This window comes from Doryrhamphus excisus, chromosome 15, assembly GCF_030265055.1.
Source record: "Doryrhamphus excisus isolate RoL2022-K1 chromosome 15, RoL_Dexc_1.0, whole genome shotgun sequence".
In the NCBI taxonomy this organism is placed as follows: Eukaryota; Metazoa; Chordata; class Actinopteri; order Syngnathiformes; family Syngnathidae; genus Doryrhamphus; species Doryrhamphus excisus.
The window spans coordinates 17,129,038-17,146,819 of NC_080480.1; the positions used below are offsets into that span (position 1 = coordinate 17,129,038).

General features: G+C 46.7%; 1 long non-coding RNA gene across 13 annotated transcripts in view; it reads right to left on the reverse strand.

The window, feature by feature from the left end:
• The window catches only part of LOC131103740 (uncharacterized), a 204,716-nt gene that overhangs the window by 57,451 nt on the left and 129,483 nt on the right, over positions 1–17,782 (reverse strand). For 12 of the 13 annotated variants that reach the window (XR_009119665.1, XR_009119660.1, XR_009119657.1 and 9 more), the window contains 2 exons: positions 17,531–17,631; positions 11,236–11,303 (listed from right to left, as the gene is read on the reverse strand). This is a non-coding gene — a long non-coding RNA (uncharacterized LOC131103740). The remainder of the gene's footprint in view (positions 1–11,235; positions 11,304–17,530; positions 17,632–17,782) is intronic. The other variant, XR_009119656.1, reaches the window with a different exon arrangement.

The window sequence follows — 17,782 nt, forward strand, 5'->3', positions numbered from 1 at the left end:
CTTTCATCCGACTGTCTGTTTAGAGTGGGGGTCAATGCCGAGGGGGGGGGTTGGGGGGTTGCTGGAATTTTAATTGGCTTTAATGGCGTTCCTGGCCCTGATGGAGTACGTGTGCGACAAGGTGCGTGTTTATTTTCCGACAGCCTTCACTTTGGATCGGCAGCACCTGTCCTTCCAGTAAAAATAAACCTCCATCCTGGTCCGCCCCGCCCCCCCCAGTACTGAACCATATCAAGCGGACCGGGTCGGGGTGGCACCTCTACCTCCCTTCACGGCGGCGGTGGGGCCTAAATCACGGCAGCGGCGCTTGACAGCGTGCGATGGGGCTGAAAACGTCTTTCCCAGGTTGCGATTGCGTCGGATCAGCCGGGCTGTAAATCACATGACCGGGGCAGGAACAAAGCACCCCCCCCCCCCCCTTTTTAGGTCCTCACTTCCTGACTGTAAATCAAAGATTAATCCCTAAAGTGATCTCCTCCCTCAACTCTCCATTCCTTCCACTCTTCCTAAATGCGAGTTGCGGTCGGTCGGCAGTGCACCATGGCAACCATGGCAACCATGCAGGCGATGCATCCTGGCCACCCTGCCACGGAGAATTCCTGGCGATATTCCCTGTGTGAAACGACCACGGGTGGGGACGTGCAGCAGGCCTTTTTCGTTGGGGTTGTTCGGTTTCCCTCCCTATGTGGTGGGTGGGGGTTCCACGGAGCACATGGAAGCCATAAAGAGTCCAGAGAGGTACGGCGTTCCTGAGTGGAACACATGTCGAGTGGCCGGCGCAAAAGGGATGTGATGACGGGGGAGGCAAAAGGAGTCGATTATCCAAAGCGGTCGGATCGTCTTTCACATAAAAATAAATAAAAGCCAGCAACAATCGTCTCTGTTCTCGACTTATCCGTCCTGGGAATGGCGAGGAGTGGGCTAGCGATAGCATGACATCGTCCGTTAAATCACATGAATACTTTGATGTCTGTATCTTCAACATGTTCTGTCACGTCCAAACACCCAGGTAGTATTGGAAAACAAAAAAGGCTTCGCTACACATCTTAAAAGTTCCATTTTGTTTTTCTAATCTAGCAGTTTCTGCTAAAATGTAACGTTAGCACTTTAGCATCAGATAGCGGTGCTGGTGTTGCCAATGTTAGCATCCCCTCCATCCCCCACTCCTTGGTCTTACGTCATCGTATACAATAAATGGCCTCTAGTAGGTCATGGATGAAGTACATAATAGCTCATTAGCATTAAAGCGACACACACACGCCATCTTGTTTAGTGGATCGATATTACTCTGATGATGTCAGAGGCTGAACCGAGTTCGCCATGAACTATAAGTCATTATTACGAAGTTATTGTTTGCTTTCAAAACTCAAACAACGTAGAAACATCCGCTAACTACAAACATATTTTAGCAAAAATGCTAAATGATGCAGTGGCCCTTTAAATGTTGATGTGTACCTTTAAGAGGAAAGAACAGCAGGATGCTAACGATGGTCCTTTCATATTTAGCACAGCTGCAGGTTGGACGTCAATCGATGGCAGCACCTTGGCTTTAGTTACTAATTCAATTCAACGCCCCCCCCCCCTCCCCGACCCCCCCACACACACACATTTTATTTCTCCAGTGCGTCCACATCCAGCATATTTACGCTGCCTTCTTTCCTAGCTAAGTTAATAACGCAGCTCGACGCCCAGGCCTCGTTTGGAGCCATTTGGGGGGCTGGGAGCGCTCAGACACACCCCATCCATCATGGAGTGGGACGGGGGTCATCCCCAGAGCAGCCCTACCTCTTTTAAAAGTGATGGGCTCGTGCACGGGGGGGTCAATGGCGGGCGGCCCTATTCTGATCATAATGATGTTAGTTTCCTCGACATCGGGCGGTAAAAGCACGTCCGTAACCCCCCCCCCCCCCCCTCCCTCCCTCCCCACGCACCTTCCCTCAGGGGCGGCTGCCTGGAATGAGCTTTAACAAGCTTTTGTTGAATCATGTTGGGCTAAAACGCCTTATTGATCCTCATTGATGCAGTCTGGCGGCCATGACGCTTATGGAGTTGTGATTATGAAAATGAAGGATGAAGTGAGTCTGACGGGCGCAACAAGGCGGCGGCGGCAAAGCCCGGATTGACTGATTGGACGCTCAGAAGGTGAAAAATGAAACGAAGTGTCGGATCGAGCCTCATCTTTGATGAGGACGACGAGTAACGACTGAATGATGGACTCGACTCACGCAGGTGTGAGCAGGACCCGTCAGATCTTTACCGCCAACGCCGCAGTCTTAACGAGAGAGATGCGGCGTGGGTAATTACACCGTGGGGCCATGCCCCCGGGAGCGGCGTTTTGGGGTGGGGGGGGGGGCGAAAAATATCTTAGTTAACAAGCATGAGCGCCCACGCAGGCCGGGAAATCACATGACCGCTCGGTCCCCTGTGGGAGTGAAACCACAAAAGAACGCCACAGAGTCATGTGACAGAGTAAGAGTGTTTTTTTGAGGTGCGGTTTGACATAATGTGCATTTTTGGGTGTGTAAATACCACTAAAAGTACTTGAAAATGAGGACACCTAAAAAAAAAGGGAGTTTTGAAGTTTTGAAGTCCAATACTCAAAGCTACAAGCCTGCTGATACAGAAGTACACAGAATGATAAAGTACTTATTTACTTTCTTCCCAACGTGCCCAGCAGATGCCCATAAAACATCTCCCATGCGTTTACTGATCTGACTTTCATCTCCCGACACCGCCGTCATGAAGAAGAGAAATGAGAAATACGTAGGACATTCCCGGGGTCTTGAACGCGGACGCCTCTGGGATCAGGATGAGCGCCTGAAGCTAACGTCGTGTTCCTTCAAATAACATTGAGAAGGTTGCGGTGGCAACGCAACGCCGCCCAGATGCTCGGTGAGATTTACAGATAAGATGGCGGACCACCCGTGGAGTTTTAGCGACTCGCTTTAACTCGGGTTTTGTACTTGATTAGCGCTACGCTCTAATTAGCACTAGACGTCAGTTCGTTAGATCATGGATGTCCGTTTTTTTCCAGCTATAAAAATAAAACCACGGCATGTGTGCAGTGGAACACAGTGGGGGGGCTACTAATGCTGTGAAAATGCAGTATATCATAATGCTAATATTTCTTTGTTTCACTCTATGAAATTGCAGAATTAGCATTTTTGACATTTTGTCAGGCAATTCAAACCGTCTGTTAAAGGTTTGCAGCATTTCTTTTGCCATGACTTTGTGAGCATATAGCATTTTGGGCTGTTCCTTTTGTATTTACTTTGCCGACCAAGCCAATAATACATTTTTATAGTCTTTGTCATTGAGGTATTAGCTTTTTGTATTCCAGAATGTAAACAAAATGACTCCTGGCTAAAGTTAAAGACAATTATTATTGATTTTTTAATATTTTAAACTTTATTATATTCTCGACTTTAATGACTTTCCTTGCAACTTCTGAATTATTTAATGTTTTTAAATGCCGCAGGCCAACAAAAACGAGACGAGTGCAGCAAATGGCCCCCAAGCCGGGCTTTGGACACCACTGAATCAGCATCGAAAGGAAATAAAATAACGTGGAGGTGAAGCGCTTTTAATGCGACACACATGTGCTTTATCACGCGCTTCCATCGACATTTCTCACAGGAAACTGGAAAACAACCTGCCATGGACGGGTGAGGGTGGGGGTGGGGGTGACGGTGGGGGTGAGGGGTTGGGTGTTGTCAGAACGCGAGGGGTCACAGGTCAAACGCGGCCACATTATGAGCGCGACACGGTGATTGCCAAAGTCAACAGAGGAGGCTCGGCTATCACGCACTTTTTTTTTTGTTGTTGTTTGTCTAAGGAAGTCGCCATGGCAACCAACAACACCGAGCGCTAAGCTTCACTTCATGAGAAAAAAATCTCGCGTTTTGGGAAGGTCAAGGGGGAGTCTGTAATGCGGTAGACCAATTATATTCATCATCATTAGACTTGTCTCCAACCAAGAATCACAAAAGCTTGCCGACTTGGACGGATCTCAACTGATTGTCAGCTCTGGTCCTCCACAGGGTGTGTGTGTGTGTGTGTGTGTGTGTGTGTGTGTGTGTGTGTGTGTGTGCGCGTGTGTGTGTGTGTGTGTGTGTAAAAGAGATGCAACCACCTCACAAAAATGAGATGAGTCACCACTCGGACAAAAGGACCGAAAGCACTGCTGTTGAAAGAAAGCAGAACACGTCCTTTTGTTCCAAGTGTTTGCAAGACAGAGAAACAGGAAGTGGATGTAAATCAGCCCGTGGACCACAAGCGGCGGTCGCATGGGCAATCGAAATATCGAATCACGACGACCCAGGGTTGTGTTGAAGGAAAAGAAAGACCGAAAGGCTGAATGTGGCTACAATGGAAACGCTTCAATAACGTTAGCATCGTAGCACCGCAATAACAACTTATTACAAAGCGCCAATCTGGAAATAACAAGGAGTTTGACTTTTGCTTGACCTTTTTCTTAGCCTCCGCCGCACCGGCTCGCCCCACCCGTAGCAACATTAGGTCAGCCGCAACATTAGGTAACGTTAGCTAAGGATTTGGCTTTATGTTTTACGCATTGTCATTGAACACAACAGTCTTACTCACCATGCGGAGCAAAACATAAGCAGCACACATTCTACAAGGGTTTGTGACTTAAGTGCCCGCAAGGCATGCTGGGCACTCCAGCAGCCACTCCCCTGAAAGCTAAAATATACAGAAGCTTGTAGTGGTTTGATGCTAGGATAATAACGATACCTTAATTATAAACAGAATACTATTGTACTTAGAGCATAGAAAACCTGTTTACAACCTTCTAAATATGTTTTTTTTTAATTAGAGCCCTTGACATGAAATAGTACCCCTACAGTCACCTTTACACTCCTCTTTTAGCACAATTAAATGACAGGAAACAAGAAATATATGAAAGATACTCAGAGTTTGAAGTTTATAGGCGACTGGCAGCACAATCCTGTCACTTGTATCGACACTTGGCTCTGAACCCGTGACGCTAAAAACACTACTAAAAACTCAAAAAGCGGAATGCAAACCATGACAGGAGTCCAACAACCAAATGACAACGAACCAGCAGACAACAAAGACCTGAAGAAGCCAACTAATTAGAAACGGGGGGTCAGCTTCCTCAGAAAGAGGTAACAATGACTAAAAACACACAATCACACTAAACAGGAAGTGCTAGCAAAGTAAGAGTATAAAACAGGAAACAAACAAATCCAGGGATTCAAACTACAGTCATGTTTGTTCCGGGAGCTGGATTTGAAAAAAATCAATCAAATTATTTCGGGTGTAACGCAGCAGAGCGCCCACTTGATTAGCGCTACGCTCCGTTAAAGTTCATTCCGGTAATAAAGGAGGCTGCTTGTTAGCGGCGCTAACAAGATGCACAATGGCCGACGGAGCATCTGCGGGCGGACGCCAGCTGCATCCCGTCAGAGAGGATGCAGGAAGTGGAGGCGGAAACGCTTCTGGAGAATTTGGGAGATGCTGACGCTTTTTATTATCTGTCGTTCGTCATGAAATAGCGTTTGAAAACTCATCGGAGCGGTCCGTGGTTTATTGTGGTTTACTGGGGTTCATTGGTTCCAGACCCGACGGCAAATTCCTACCATACGAGATTCATACAGTCCATGCAGGACTTTCACAGCTGACATTTTAAAGCACCTCATATGCAACTGTTGGAATTTGTGGAGTTCATATCAGGAGGTTGCCTACAGCCACAGATGTTGTTGCCGATACTAGAGACCCCGGTGGTTATTGGTTTTGTAGACCATGTGCCCGATGACGATAGCAGACTTTGTAGAATTGTATAATAATAATTTGGCAGATTGGATCGGTTCTTCATTTGATGCCACCCAGACGGAAGACCCAGGTAGGTCTCAGACCCCTCCCCGAGTATCTGATCAGTACCTAATATCTGGTGCCGAGTACAAAAACTTGCATGCAAAGAGACTTCTAGAGAAAATGTCAGACTATTCATGCTAAAAATGTTGACCATCTCCAATGAAGGTCAGACTCACATGCCCAGACACTAGCAGATATTTGAATCAGGTGATAAGTATATGGAGGACTTGTTTTGGAGAAAATAGCATATAATCATAGCAAGTCTGCGTGACATTGTACTACGCTTTGGTACCCTCCTGGCAGATTGGATCGGTTCTTGATTAGGCCCAGGTAGGTCTCAGACCCCAGCTGTAAAGGGTCCCCGAGTATCTGATCAGTACCTAATATCTGGTGCAGAGTACAAAAACTTGCATGCAAAGAGACTTCGAGAGAAAATGTCAGACTATTCATGCTAAAATCTCCAATGAAGGTCAGACTCACATGCCCAGACACCATCAGATATTTGAATCAGGTGATAAGCATATGGAGGACTTGTTTTGGAGAAAATAGCATATAATCATAGCAAGTCTGGGTGACATTGTACTACACTTTGGTACCCTCCTGTTGGAGTATACTTCAGGTACCTAAAATGATGGAGCTCGGCTTGGCTAGCAATGTAGGAAACCCTGTAATGGGAGCAGCCAATCATGATTATCCAAGAGTAAACAACGCAAGAGGGAAAGTTAGGGAGCGAGGCGATCAGCATGCAGATGCATGCTACTACCTTCAACAACTTCCTGCCTGTGGAGCCAGGAGAGTGGAGACAGCTGGGCAAAGTGGAAACATCTTGTTCTCCACGGCGCTCTCGGTCCACAGACTATTCTGGTGCTGGATGCTTTGCATGGTAAGATCTTTACACCACAATGATGGCATGCGGCGCTTTCAACAATAGGCTCCACGATGCTGATACCTACCGCACTCACAGATGTTCACCACCAAAACAATGTCACATGTTCCACAAACAAGAAAACAAGTCAATTATGAATATAAAACTATGTAAAATTATGATTTTTGGAGGTTTTGGCCGCCTGCCCGCTAATGTAAGCAAGAAAGTGAAAGGTTTTAATGCAAACTGGATGCTTTCTTGCTGCATTTCTTTGCAATCCGTGAAGACGTATGGACACTTTGAACACTCGCTGCTCTGCTTGATGAATAAAAATGATTTCCTCCCGCGTCTGCCAGGAGCCTGCGAGGCGTCACGGCGAGGATGATGTCCAGGAGCCGAATTAACGGCATTAGCGCGACAAATTGCAGCTGCTGTGGGTCATCACAGCGAGAGTCGCTTTCATAAACAAACCTCGTGAGTTCAGCCCTCGTCGAGGCCACCCGGGCAACACACGCCCACATCCTCGCCCCCCCCCCCCCGGTCAAGGTCATTTAGCCGGAGTGATGGAAAAGCAAACAGGAGAGTGAAAGTGTAGACGGCGTAAACGGGTGTGAAAATAAACGACAACAAGCGACATGAGAGCTGAGATACACCGATAAAGTAATCAGCCCCCCCCCAAAAAAACTCCACCTTCCTGCATCATTTCCTTCATCACATGTGGTGATGATGATGATGCTCAGCCATCCCAACCATCCCGGCGCCGCGGGAACACGACACAGTTTGATCACAATCAAAGCCAGGATCCATCATGGCGGCGGAGGGCGTGACCAAACTGGAAACGCTTCATGATGATGATGATGATGATGATGAAGAGGTGGGGGGATGCATATTCTAGAGTAGAGAGTTCGGCGACGCCATGACAACTGCTTCTATCTTGCCTCCGCTCGTATTTGTTTATGATTATGTAAGAATCTCATATTACAGCAGATCCGACGCTAATTGATATTCTTATTAAAAAAGCAGTAACTTTAACTCTTAATTGTTTAAATATCGTGCTGCTGCTGAGGAAACCGTATCTCTTTCTTCAACTCATGATGAGCTAATCAAACCATGAGAAATTGCAGGTCATCACACAGCAACTTAACACCCAAAGCTATTAAATATATAATATATAAGTACCAATATGAGTTTAAAATAACTTTTTTTCATAATACATTTCATTGGTTATGACTGCCGGGTGTACAGCAATGCCGCCTACGTCCACTAGAGGGAGGCTGACAATGGCAGCCATCTTCTTCCTGTCCATATGAAGCCAACCCGACCAATCAGACGGGCTCGTTTGACCCTACTGGTGACGTGTTGTTGCAAAAGCAATGCCAAACTAAGCTAAGCCAGGAAGACAGCTACCCTAAGAATAGAATCACGATGCCGCCGTCACTTCCTGTTGGCGTGTGACGTGAAGGCAATCAGCGATTCAAAAGCGGCCGACCACGAGCGTCAATCCGTCATCAAGTCATGGCTCCTCCATGCGTCACCTGCGAGGGCCTTTTAATCATTGGCACCACAGCCCTGCAGTTACACCACAATCAAAGGCCACTGCTGCCCCCCCCCAAACACTGAAGTGGGAGTGGCCATTAAATCCACTGGAGGCGAACCGGGAAGAACATGAGTCGTGTCGTAGGAATTGTTTGTTTGCCCAGAGATCACCGATTGGATCAAGAATGACTCAGATAGTTTTCAACGTGACGCCGGTCCGATGCCGGCGTCACGTTGTGGTCCAGGAGGCAGCTGGAGGACGCGTCCTCGCCGCCCCCTTTCCCGCTCTCCGCAGGGTTCAGCGCCAAAGCAGCCAGATCCAAACTCTCAAAGTCCTCACACTTTTGGAAAGTGTCATTTGTCTCATTTTCTCTTTGCTTCTGTGCTCCTTTTTTGACACGTTCACAGGCGCCCCCCCCCCCTCTACCGCCCCTCCAGACCCCCAGAGTAAATAAACACCCTGAAGTGCTATTAGGTTTCGGCAGAACCACGTCCACGTCAAATAAATATCTCCCTTGTAACCCAAAGACTGTCATTGCTTGCTCAATTCTGCGCTTGTCTGTTTTTTCTCCTGAACATGAGAACCCTCCCCCTGGACCTAGACCTGGACCTGAAGACCCCAATACCAAGCCCTGTAACACCTCCACACTTCCACCAGCAGGGGGTCCACTTAGCTCCATTGGGCGTCAATGAAAGCATTAAAAGCCATTCCGGCACAAACATTCCCAGCAGGAAGTCAGCACTAAAGCAGCATTCCGGCCCGCAGGAAGGAAGTCAATGGCCAGGATTGGAATCACTGCGATTGTGTGACAATTCCGAACAAGATCCGACAGTGCGGAACAATCAACTGTGGAGAGCTTTCAAGCGATAATACGTACCACTCGACGGTCTCCGATGGTCATCCACAAGCGAATACAGGAAGTCTCCGATCCCGATGACAACAATGGTTGGATACTTCATCAATAACTACAGTACTACTACAAATACGTACATGGAATTGGCGCTACATGTTGTCCCTCATAAACGGGTTATATCACACCCAGAGACCACCTGGCAACCTGAATTGAAACCAAGTTTGACGCCATATTGTGTGCGTCTTCTTCTACATCTGCACTTCCTCACACGAGCCGTTTCGCGTGTTTACGTTACGTTTACGTCACGAGGCTACGAGAGTCAGATGCATTCGTCAGATTCCAGGGGGAGACAAACTTGCTGTACATTTGACCTTGACCTTTCTTTAACACCAACCTGAAGGTCAACCTCTGTGTGGTGGAGGTTGGAGGTTCTACTGGGCCCGCTAGGTGTTCTCTCAGGGGTCGGACGTAGCTGGCCTGTGACCCCTGAGGTCACGCTAACACAGCTATGGAGTTCTCTCATGGATGGGGTAGTCGGGGGGGGGGTGTTTGGGACCAGGATGCTGCAGCTCCAGTTGAAGCCGTAGGAAATGAAAAGTGTTCTCCAATGTTTTCACAGCCTGGGAGCGTTTTAGCGCCCTGCTAATGATTAGCGTGGCTTCAAGGCTTACGCTGACATGATCCCAACACACCTCATCCACTTACCCACCCCACCCCACCCAACACACACCTGCTTTGCATGAAGCGGCGCTCCGAGCGCATCGTGGATGCTCGCTTGAAGCGTGTAAAAATACGACATCATGGCGGCTGAATGACAATTACAACAACAAAAAAAAAAGAGCAGCAGGAAACAAAAGCCAGAGTGGAAGGACTCATGCAGGCTGGAGTAATGACAGGACTCGGTGGGACGTCTCCTGCCAACGCATGCTAACCGCTGATTGGGATTTATTAGCATCGCGTCCCGCGGCTCTTTTTGCCATATTTACGCTCACCGACATGTTTAGATTACTACGGTATCATCGGGGGCCCCGTTAGTCGAGTCTAATTGTTTCCACGCTGCTTTGCATCAGGGAGCTTATCCCGCGAGGTGGTTGCATCCGGGACGGCCCATCGGCATGGAATAAATATATTCCATATTTATATTTATATATATTTATATTTATATATATACGGTCCATGCAAATGAGAATGGAGGAATCCATCTTTAGACGGCGGGGACCTCCAGGTGACTTCTCTTATACCGGATTAGCAGAAGACACGCAGCTTGAAGCACTTGCACACAGCATCCATTTCCTGACAAGCTAGCACCCCCCCCCCCCCCAAATCTCCCCCCCTTTGGCTTTTCTTATGGGAACGCACAGTAGAACACAACATCACGACACATGATACTTTATGTTTTCATTGCAGCTTTTTGTGTGGGATACGGGGGGGGGGGGGGGGGGGTCACAACAGACAAATGGCAACACAGTTATTTCACAGAATGGGAAACGTGTCTGGTTCTTATTTAAACTGGAAAAGCGTCAACATGGCCGAGTTATGTATTTGAAATAAAACCCCATGTTGCCATCATATCACAATCCTTAACCACCCCCCCCCCCCCCCACCACCCCCACCACCACCACCAGCAGGGGAATGTTTACACTACTATCATGAGCAAACATTTTCAATTCTAATCATTTACAAACACTCCTCCCCCCCAATAGGGAATAACAGAAGTGAAATTATTCAGTTCCAGGGTCAAACTGTGGCCACCATAAAACCCTGCTGACTATGCAGGCACTCTTTGAAGCCACATTTCAACATGATAAAGTGTAATAAGAAGTGTGACACGAGTCTCAACTAGGAATGTTACAGTAATTACTTTATCATAAGATATATATGAGTTTACCCCCCCCCCCCCCACCCGCACCCCCCGCCCCCACACACACACTCACTCAGCTGTCTCATTTTATCTTATGCCTACTACTATATTGGGTAACATTTGTGTGAAGGTGACTATAGGGGTGCTATATCAGAAGGAGAGAGCTCTAATGATTGAATAAAGATTTTTTCACTTATCACGGTCAGGGACTAATTAAGCACAATAAACGAGGTTTTAACGTACTGTGTTCACTGTGTACTTACCGTAGTGATGGTTCAAATCCGTGACTGTCGTTGCTAGGTCACAAGACCAGATGATCCACGAGATTAGGCTGTAAACAAAGCGATACAAACATAAGTACAATATATGTTTACATTATTTTGGTAAGAAATAAATAATTGGAGGAACTGTTTGGGGAGCTGAGCCAAAAGAACCGAATCCAAATTCCCATCACTACTTCACATCATTTCTTGTGGACCCCCCCGCCCCCCCCCCCCGATGCTGGTGCGCCTTCAGAAGTGTATTTTTTAACAACTTTCCCAAAGTAGGAGGATAAAAGTAATGTAAAAATACATTACATTTATTGCCTTTCACCCCCCCCCGCACGCCTTGAATTATTTTGGCAGGGTCCCTTACGCTGGAGATGGCAGTCATCCTACCACCCCCCCACAACGCCGCCCACCCCCGGCCCGCCTTTGGTGGCACACCCTCCTCTAAAAGCTTTTTTAATTATGGCGGCCATTAAAGCGGACTTGGCTCTTGGCTCCGTCTGATGGCATTGTGTGCTATTTGCGACCCGCAACCCCGCATGCTGACGCGCACACACACACACACACACACACACTTGCAGGGTACTTAGAAGCGCATGTAGATCCAACTCCTGTAAGCAAAAGCAAGCATGGTGGCTCCATAGGTTTTAAATGGAGACCCGGGGGCCATGGAGGGACAGCAAGGAAAAGGAAAGAAGGACAAAAAGTAAAAGTTCAGACAGAAGAAGACGATGAAGATGCCATAAAACACCCTGTCGCCAAGGTGTGTGTGTGTGTGTGTGTGTGTGTGTGTGTGATTAAAGCTAACAAATAAACAGTAAAGACAGCAAAGGAAGCTAGCATGACTCATCCTTGAGTGCTTTTAAATGAACGTCATAAAGCATAAAGGTGTTTTCGAAACTTGTCTGGGGGGGGCTAAAGAAGACACGTAAGGACGTACAGGCCCCCCCCACCACCGCCTGCCCCCGCCCCGCTGCATCTACTTTCCAAGCAGTCTGGGCTGCAAAGACACTAATCCAATTGTCACTGTTTTAAAGGAGACGTATCCCAGCCTTGGGGGTGGGGGGGACGCTGAAGGGTCACGCCGACTTCCAGTCCAGTGTGGACCAATGGGAAGTCTCCATCAGGGGGCCTGACAGGCTGCTACAGGGGGGGGGGTGTATCAGGTTGCGCTCCCAGGGGTGGTTCCTCCCGGGGTGTCCATATGTGAAGTGTGGACATCGGGTGGGGTTCCGCCATTGGCCCGAGTCGGGAACCCGCCCTCTTCAAAGGCGGCGTTGTCCTTTGAGCCCCTGAGGCCGGCCGCTCTCGTCATAACAATGGCGGATGATACCCCCCCCCCCCCACTAACAAACCAAACCTCCCCTTGAAGTCGGACACCGTCCTGGCAGCTGACCCACCCGGTGGTTCTGATGGCGGTTCCACTTTGATGGTGTAACCTGCACCCCGACCCAAGAAGATGCTTTGGTAGATGATCTTATCTGGAGACCACAAAGATGGTGCTGTCGCTTCCTGGGTCCTAACGCAGATGGTATTATCCTGAGGAAATATCCCAACATCACTGGATGAACTTCCATCCATCTTATCCCCACCAGGGGGGCGGGTATGCTGGAGCCTATCCCAGCTGACTTTGGGCCTGAGGCAGGGTACACCCTGGTACTTTTACAATCAGTAACTGTTACATTTGTTCACCTCCTGAATTTTTTGATTTAATTTGCATTTTTTAAATATTTTTTTAAATTATTTTTTATATTTTTTAATTTTATTTATGTTTTTATGTTTATTTTTTAATTTTATTTAATTTAATCAAATGCTAAATTGGAAAAAATTGCAAAAAAGTGCATTCTAAAGGACAATTTGTTGCTATTTTTGTGATCATAAATTTCTGATTTGTCTTGAAATATGTATTATTATGGTAAGATTTAATTTCATTTTTTAATTTTTCAAAATAAAAGTATATACAGTAGATATATTTTTTAAAATCCCCAAAATATGATACAGAATTCCTTCGTTTATCACAGTTAATTAGTTCCACACCTGACTATGATAAACAAATTTCCATCACGTCGGATCAAATGAAGAAACCTTGCGTTGACCCCCCCCACCCCACCCCCTCACCCCCTCGCCCCACCTTGTTGAGATGTTCTCGTGTCAACATGCTAACCAAGGAACCCCAACCCCAATGAATAAAATAAATAGCGATGATAACCTTAGACATAAGCTACTTTGTCACCCCCCCCCCCCCCAACCCCACCAAGCGAGTAAAGGTGTTATTGTTCTCGAAGGTGAACCGACTTCCCCGGAGCCCTGGAGGTGTCGCACGGTCACGCTTGGCTCCACCAAATATTTACGCCAGGACCCGCCAAAGGCGTACGTAAGGTCAAAGGTTGGATGAAAGTGTGTGATCGTGTGATTGACAGCTGAGGAGAGCTCAGCAGGGAGCCCTGAAGGAGACTCTGGGCTGTGGGAATAGTTTATTTCCAATGTGGGGGGGAGGCCAAACATTGCAAGGTGTCCGGGACTTAAACCCAAACAAACATGGCGACCTCGGATCCACGCCTCAGGCTGCCGTCCTGTCCTGAACGCCTCCTCTGTTGAATTAGCATGATGTTGCTATGAACATGAGAGTGATGTTAGCGCTTTAGCATCACAGCGCTCATCCGACTGTTAGTTTATCGTGTCTCAAGTTCACGAGGTGAGCGTCGCTTTAGAAGATCCCTGCTGTGCAGCGAAGGTTACGTCTACGTTTGATCTTTAAACGTTCCAATGACGACTTCTCCTCCAGTCGGTTTCTGTTTTCTCTTCCTTTGCTCTCCGGTGACGACGACAACTGCGGTTTTGTATGTGATAGTGATCTTTGGCCCCCGTCGAGCCCTGACTCAGTGACGGTCGGCTATCTGGAAAAACACTGAGCACCAAAAGCGCCGAGACGGGATGATGCAGGAGGAAAAGGAAAACGGCGGAGAAGTCGTGGGAATCCAAAACAGATGCTAAAAATACAGCATCCATCTTTGCAGCCTGCAGACTGGAAGTCAACATCTCGCCAGCGCCTTGATTAAAACGGGGTTCTGCAGGTATATTGGATTGCCGTGTGCTTACACACACACACACACACACACACACACACCCCTGCAGCCATAACAAGTGTAGCTAAAAAGCATTAGCATGAAAACAGGCTGTGTGTCTGGAAATAATCCACTCCTCCTCCTTCCTCCTCAGACTCAAGTTGAATGGATGGATGCACGTGACATTCATGGCATAGCTTAGCTGTGTTCCTTTCCTTTGGCTGCAGCACCCTCTAGTGGCTGCCATCGCACCATGCCTGCTCATGCAGCTATGAACACCTCATTAAGTACACCTAAGCTGGTTTATGGCAGACGGTACACTAATAATCACGTCAGGATTTAAAGTATGGGTACCTGGGAACTTATGCAGATGTTTGTTACTGGCACGTGGCAAAAATATAATTTTATATAACTATTAAAAACAGCAAAAATTGAAAAATCTGCAGAAATTTTCCAAGAATAAGGTCAAAATATTAAGTGGAAAAAATTCCTAACGTAATGAAAACAAGCTGTAATTTTACAAATATGCTGTGCCTTCCCATTTTACCACCATTAACAGGAAGTAAAGACACAAAAACAATATTATGCAAAAGAAAATAATGAAAAAATGTCATTTGGAGAACATTAATTTAAGGAAAAAGTAAGGCTTAAATAATCAAACTATTATGGGAATAAATGGTATATTTTTGAAAAAAAAAACTGCAGAAATTGTAAAAAAAAAAAAAAAAAAAACACCTGTAATATTAGGACAATAAAGACAATATATTTTTTCTAAGGAAAAAGTAAGGCTTAAATAATCAAACTATTATGGGAATAAATAGTATATATTTTTTTAAAAAACGGTTAAAAAAAACTAATCTTAGGACAATAAAGACAAAATATTTGGAGAAAAAAAATTGGCATTCTCACAAGAAAAAAAGTCTCAATTTTATGAGAAAAAATTTTGACTAAATTTGTACTAAATGCATATTATATGAAGAGAGAGGAGGGGTGTGGCTTAAGGTATATATATATATATATATATATATTATATATGTATATATATATATTACAAGTATACAGTATTGAGTATACAGTATGTCCACACACATTCTCCCAAGAAAAACAAAAGCCAACTTCTACCGTCCTAAATATTCACATCTGAGCTTTATTAATATTTGTATTGCGCATAACTTGGTGTTATTTAATATTTAATTAATAACTTTAATAACACCTATCCTCACAAATCAAACTTCCCTACAACAGCATTGCTCCTAAAAGCAACAGACCCCCCCCATGCTTTTCAATATTGCCTACAGAGCCAGAAGCAGCCACTAGATGACAGCCTCTGCTCGCCTTCCCCGCCCGGGTGCATGTCTCCCTTACGCCACCAGAGGGCAGTGTTCCGGGGCCGGCAGCCTGCCATTGAAAGCCATTGAAGAGTGTGTCCGATTGGATTACGTGTGGAGCAACGCAATGATGCTGCACCATTGTCGTTTCTTGGAAAAGGAAAAAGGACAAAAACGCGGCGCCCCCGCTTTATCACGGTACGTGGAACAAGATTACGATAAGTTGATGCGGAGGCCTCACATTATTTGTGGGGGGTGGGGGTGAGATGGGGGCTAAGCAACCACACACACATACTCTCTTTTTGCAAGTGAGCGGAAAACTAGCGTGCGCCGCCTGTGCGGGTCCCTGGAGGGCGCCCAGTGTGAGTTACGGCCTCATGATTATCTGCGGGGGGGTGGGGGGGGGAGTGTGTGGAAAGAACGTGAGGCGTTTTAAAAGGCCTTTTATTATGGTTGCTTTTGCCTCCAATTGCGGGCCGGGGAGCTCATCTCCCTTTATGGGCCGCTGTTTCCGCTCCCAAATAGCTCCCCGAATCCCGGGCCAGACGAGAGCCGGGATGGAATTATTCCGACACACGCTTAGCCTCTGTTAGCGTCGGACCAGGGGAGGCGGAGGAGGAAAAGTACCAAGATGAGGAAGGCCGCGGAGATGATTGGCATCTTTCATCAGAAGCGTAGTGTGTGTGACCCCGAGGCCTCGGCTGTGGTCTCCAGGGGCGGCGTCCGTGAGCGTTTCCTCTGTTGAGCTAATTAACCTTTGAACCCCCATTCGTTAACCCCCACCTGCACCCGTCCGTGAGGTGCGAAAAGGTTTGACGGGAGACAAGAGCATCCTTCTGTGCAGCCGACGGTTCAAAGCGCCACACGCTCTCGGCCGCTACGATACGAGACCAAACAAAGGCCATCAGCGACGCTAATCAAGGCGCCGACGGAGCCGCTGGGAGAGCGAGCGGACGCGGCGTAGCGATGCCTTGGCTCCTCTAACCTGCCGCTAATGAACTGCGTTATTAGGGGCGGTCTTTATTAATCACAGCTCGCCGAGCGCCGCACTACGCTGTCCCCTCACGGCGCCAGGACGGCGCCCCCCCGAGACCCTTTGATGGCAATCTGACAGGCGTGATACATCATGAAATGTCACGCATTCTACTTCATTTCATCCTCAATACCAGCAGAAATAATCTATGTGGAGGAAGTAGAGGTCGGGGGGGGGGGGGGGAATCTGGAAAAAACTGCAAACAATTCCGCCTATCCATGCAGTAAGTACATTTCACAAAAATCCGTATGGGAACAAAGTCAGGAATAAAATGGCGGACTAATGCGATACTTTTATATAAACGCTGCATGACTCTTCCTGAGGTGAGATATTAGATTAGATTAATCCATATTAATCCAATCATTATAAGTATTTTATTTATAACCCAAAAGTGAAAGTTAGCAATAATTCCAGATGGAGCTAAGCTACCAAGCAAGACGCAGTTTGAGGATCCGGCCCAAAAAAAAAAAAAAATCTGATCTGTATGATCACATGTGTCATTTTTATGCCAATAAAATAATATTCTTATAATATAATATTCTTCTCCCGTGACGCCCCCAAGTAGGGTTTCAGTCAACTTTCTACTGAGCCGAAGAAGCCAAATCAATACATAAATTGACAGTTTATACTTTGGGGAAGTCATTCATACGTAGGATTTACTGATTCTGATAATCAAGGTTAATCATTAAGTCCGCTTGCATCGGGGTCAAGCGAGGCAGCGACCCACATGGAAAGGAAAAGCTTGCATAGTAGCGTCGGCTACAAGACGGGAGTAAACATAAGGATGGTTTTTGGAAGACTTTTATGGACGTTCCGACGTCTGACCATGTCAAAGATCCTTAACGTGTTGAAAGATGACTTACCAAAGACGTGAATAAGCCTCCTCTTTGGATCGATGGAGTTCTTCGTTGGCCCCGAATCTTCAGTCATCATCTTGTCAGGTTCTTCCAGCTTTGTGGAGAAACTATGGGGAGGACAAAAAAAGACAATAAGCCACAGATATTCCACCATAAGAGGGTAAGAATTCATCATATGTGTTTTTTTCATGAAGCATTGAGATTTCACACTGCCGGGCAGTCCTTGAATGCACCATAGTTTCTCAGAATTAACAGCAA